This window comes from Physeter macrocephalus, chromosome 7, assembly GCF_002837175.3.
Source record: "Physeter macrocephalus isolate SW-GA chromosome 7, ASM283717v5, whole genome shotgun sequence".
Classification (NCBI taxonomy): Eukaryota; Metazoa; Chordata; class Mammalia; order Artiodactyla; family Physeteridae; genus Physeter; species Physeter macrocephalus.
The window spans coordinates 125,735,827-125,741,328 of NC_041220.1; positions in this window are offsets into that span (position 1 = coordinate 125,735,827).

Here is a 5,502-nt window from a genome sequence, read left to right on the forward strand (position 1 = left end):
GCTTGAGTTTCCCAGGGTTCATATTTAGAAATTCTAATAATCACTAATTTGAAAAAAAACTGTTATTCGCACACAAACTACTTATGCAAATAGACACTGTGAGGTTTAAGGGAAAGCATGGCTTTTCACTACAGTAAGACCTGAATTCTGAATTCAAACCCGGGTTTGACTACTTAATAGCAGTATGATTTTTTTTTAATATATATATTTTTATTATGAAAATTTTCAAACCTACAGAAAAGTTGAAAGAATGGAACAAAAAACGTCACATACTCCTCATCTAGATTCACCGTCAACATCTTTCCTCTGCGTGTGCACAGGCGCCCGCACGTGCACACACACACACTTCCCTTTTGCCAAGTCATTTCATTGTAGACCACAGACATCGTGACATTTCATCTCTAGACACCTCAGTATGCACCTCCCAAGAAAAAGACATTCTTGTAACCAACCACGACACTATAATCACACCTAAGAAAGTCAACATTAATTCAGTGACAATTCAATGCACAGCCAATACTCAGATTTCCCAACTTATCAAAAAATGTCAGTCATAGCTCTACACCCCAACCCACCCAGTATCAATCAAGGTTCATGCATTAAATTGGCTCTCTTTGTCTCATTATTCCCCCTCAATCCAGAAGCAGTTCTCCACTTCCCTTGTTTTTTCCCACAACATTGATTCTTTGAAGAGTTCAGGCCAGCTGTTCCAGGACATTGTACCACATTCTGGATTCTTCTGATTCTTTATGAAAATTTTCCAGCATTAACACAGTGAGGTGATGTCTTCTATCTCTTACCACATTGTGTCAGGAGACACAGAATGCCATGATGTCAGGCTGTCCCACTGTTGGCACTTTGCATTATAAAAACACATTTTCCCTTTGGTTATTAGTAAGTAATTTGTGGGGTAATCATTTGAGATTATGTAAACATTCTGTCTCAACAAATCTGTACCCCCATGACTTCACTATTCATTAATAATTCATCTCTGAATCAGATATTATATTGTGTGTTATAAAATGGTGATTTTTAAAATCTCATCATTCCTTCTACATTTATTAGCTGCCATTGTGCTGTAAAGAAATATCTCTTCCTCTCTTTTTTTTCTCATATTACCATAAATTTGTAATCTCTTTTTTTTAGATTCAGTGTGTTATAATCCATTAACATCATTTCTATTTTTGATGCCAAAATTGCCCCAAATTTGATCAGCAGGTGGCACTTCATGCTGGCTCCTGGGTCCTTTTGACATTGTCCCATTAATCTTTGAGCACGTCGTTGCTTTCTGGCATAAGATGTTCCAGGCTCACCTTGTACTTGTATTTTCCTTGCCTCATACCTGGAATCTTCCATTTCTCCAAGGAGACCTGGTCTTTTTAATGGGAAATAAGTTTTAGATATCAAAATCTGGATTCTGGATACAATTACAACAGGGATGTTACTTCTTCTAGGCCCCTTCAATGAAAAAAAATATATATATATATAATGTATCTTAAAATCATGAGTGGATATTATTATGTACAATTGAAATCCATCACTATAGGTTTCTTTTTCTTTATCCTCTTCTTTGTGTCTCCTTATCCCTCAGTAAAAATCAGCTGAGATTTCCAAAAACAACAAAATATTTACTCATTAGTCCTATCCAACATACACTCAAAATAGTTTCAGAATTACAACAGTACTATTACCAATAACAAACCTAGTAAGTAAAATTATAAAGTAACTTGCAGTGTCCTCATATATCTGACAAAAGTATACAATCTAGAGTGTGTGCTTAAATTACTTGAAGTTTTTGTCTATATGGATATGTATGGATATGTCTTTAATTTCACATACTGCTAAAGACATTTGTTTCTATTTGTATTTCATTTTAGTGCTTGATTTTTCACACTTTTAAATTTAGTTTTATTTTTTGAAAACATATAACATTGACATGTTTGACAAGTCAAAGCTGTATAAAAAGCTATAGTCAGCAAAGTCTCTCTCCAAATCTCCTCTACCTTGTTCCCACCATAGGTAGATAGGTAGATGGTTAGATAGATAGATAGATAGATAGATAGATAGATAGATAGATAGATGTTCATGTACATACTTAGGTCACCTTCTTTTTTGCACAAAAGGCAACATACTATATACATTCTTTTTTCTTGCTTTTTTTCACTTAACATTATATCCTGAAAATGATTCCTTATCAATTTTTAGAGATCTGTCTCATTTTTTTCATAGCTACTATTGCTCCATTGTTTATTTAACCAGTATTTTATGGATGGGCATTTAGGTTGTTACAATATTTTGCTATTACAAATAATGCCACAATGAATAAACTTGTGTGTCTGTTGTTTTGAATTTGTGGAGGTGTATTTTTTTTTAAAAATTTATTTATTTTATTTATTTATTTTTGGCTGCATTGGATCTTTGTTGCTGCGCGCAGGCTTTCTCTAGTTGCAGTGAGTGGGGGCTACTCTTTGTTGCGTTGCGCGGGCTTCTCATTGCGGTGGCTTCTCTTGTTGCGGAGCACGGGCTCTAGGCACACGGGCTTGAGTAGTTATGGCACGCGGGCTCAGTAGTTGTGGCGCATGGGCTTAGTTGCTCCGTGGCATGTGGGATCTTCCCGTACCAGGGCTCGAACCCGTGTCCCCTGCATTGGCAGGCGGATTCTTAACCACTGCGCCACCAGGGAAGCCCCTGTGGAGGTGTATGTTAAGGGTAGATTCCTAGGAGTGAAATTTCTGGGGTTTAAAGCAAATCGTTTTATTAGATGTTGCCAAATTTTCCTTCATAAGGGTTATAACATTTTGCATTCCCAACAGCAATGGATGAAAGTTCCTTTTTCCCTAGTGCCTGGCCGATGGAGCGTATTGTCAAGTTGCCAAGCTTACAAGTAAGAAATGATAAATTTAAGAGTATTTTAATGGGGAGGGGGAAGGGTAAGCTCTGACGAAGTGAGAGAGTGTCAGGGACATATATACACTACCAAATGTAAATTAGATAGCTAGTGGGAAGCTGCCGCATAGCACAGGGAGATCACCTCTGTGCTTTGTGACCACCGAGAGGGGTGGGATAGGGAGGGTGGGAGGGAGGGAGACGCAAGAGGGAAGAGATATGGGAACATATGTATATGTATAACTGATTCACTTTGTTGTAAAGGAGAAACTAACACACTATTGTAAAACAGTTATACTCCAATAAAGATGTTAAAAAAAAAAGAATATTTTAAAATTAGAAGTGTAATCATGAGCAAGTTACTGAGCCTCTCAGAGCTTTAATTTCCTAGTTAAGACAAAAATACCCATCTTAAAAGATTATTCCAATGACCAAATGCACATAATAGATAGATTTATGGATACATTAAAAATCTATGACTTGGCACATGATAAATACTCAATAAGTGGTATTATATATTATTTTGTATTTAGTAGGCAATAGATTTTGAAGTAACTTACTTATCTTAGTAGATAAATCTTGGTAATTAAAATGGAAAACTATCATTCCTATGACAATAGAGAAAATAGAATCAGAGGCCTAAAAAATCATTAGAGGCAAATAGTTTTTATCTCATATTCCATGTTTAATTGCTTGTTAGTGCCTTCTAGAGTATTATGTTAATAATGATTACAATAACAAATCTTTGTTTAGCAGGTGAGAATACTTATTGGTAAGTTATACCTGTTATGGGTATCAGTGTGAGGAGGACACACATGTTTCCTAGCACTAATTTGGTTAAATGCATGGATTTTTATAGTGAGGAACTGAGGGCAAATAGATTGAGATATTTTCCCATTGTACCGTAGCAGACTCCCTCCCTCTCTCTCTCTCCTTTTTCTCCCCTCCACATTTCTCCCTCTCTCCCTCTCTCTCTCTCCCTCACAGGCACACACACACACACACACACACACACACACACACATACCTTCTATGTTTTTTCTGTTTGTTTTTTTTCGGTTTTTTAGTTACGAAATTAAGTCCTTTTTTTTCTGGAAGAAAACACTAGACTAATAGTGGGTATGGATTTTATATTTATAAAACGTTGCCATATTATGGTTTAGGCTGGGGCTTGCCTGTGGTGTTTAAATTGTGGGAAATTGTCGGCAGTTTGCACCGGGAGATCCTTCCATGTTTGTATAGCATGACCACTTACCCATCAAGTTCCTGTTCCTGGAAATGAGGAGCTAAGCCATGGAGTCAAGGCAAGGGAAAAATGGCTCTCAAGTTTGCGTTTGGGTGATTTAATATGAATGGAAAACTGAAGGGTAAACAGCTTTTCAAATAGATAAAAAACTGATCATAACAGCCATCTTAGAGGCCCCTGAATCATTGATTCTGTTCTTCATTTTTACTTTTCCAAAATGCTTGTAAGCAGAGGCAGTAAGCCAACATTCACTATGTGAAGAGCAGTATAGTGGGAGACAAAGGGTTACATGAAGAACAGTCCAGCTGCAGAGGCAGAAAGTGAAAAACAAAATGACAGGCATTTCTATTATACAAAGCAATACATCAAGTGTAAGTTAATACACAGCTATCAAGCCATCACTTATCTGCTGGTCTCAACTCTGGGACACAGTCTCAGATCCTGAATATGCAAAACAGTTACTGCACAAATGAAAATACAAGTTAGAAAATGCATGCACTTTACCAGAACCGCCTTATTTAGTCACAATTCAGAATACTGTAAGGACTTTGGCTTTTATTCTGGAGTAAAGAAGACATTGCAGGGTTTTGAGCAGAGGAGTAATAGTAAACTAACTCCCTTTGACAGGATCACTCTGCCTGCCGTGTTGAGAACAGACTGTGGGTTAAAGGGGTCAGGGGTAGAAGTAAGGAAACCAGTTAGCAAGTTATTGCAACCATCCAGGAAAGAGGTGATGGAGGCTTGGATCCAAATGGAAAGAATAGAGTCAGTAAGAACTGATTAGATTCTGGATATATGTTAGAGGTAGCGCCAAGATAGGGAGGTATGAAGGATGACTCCAAAGTTTCTGCTGGGCGACTATAAATATGGTATTGCTAATAAACAAAATGGGCAAGACTGTGGGAGGAGGAGTTTGGACAGAAAGATTGATGCTTTCCTATGATGGTGACTTGGCATCAAGAAAAAGTTAATTTACATTCAATAGACTTGGTTATAAAAGGCATAATAAATAGGTGATATATCATTATAGAAAATTTACCATAAAAAAACAATCTAGGTGACTAACCAACAGCAGTCAAAGAAATAAGCTTGTCTTCAAAATTTTTTCTTTGTGTAGAACAGATCGTTCCCTCGAAAAGGTGGAAAAATGAAAATGTTCTCATTACTAAGAGCTGAGAGGACACAAAGTAAAGGAATAATCAGATTTAATTGGGCTAATTCAGGGAAAGTCTTTTGTAGTAGGGTATGGTGTAACCCAGAAGAAAGGTTTCCCAGAAGAAAGGAAGGCAGAGGAATCTTAGAGACGAAGTATCTCTCCAGCTTGGAGAACTCAAGAAGCGTCCAGCTAAAATCATATCTCCTATGATTCA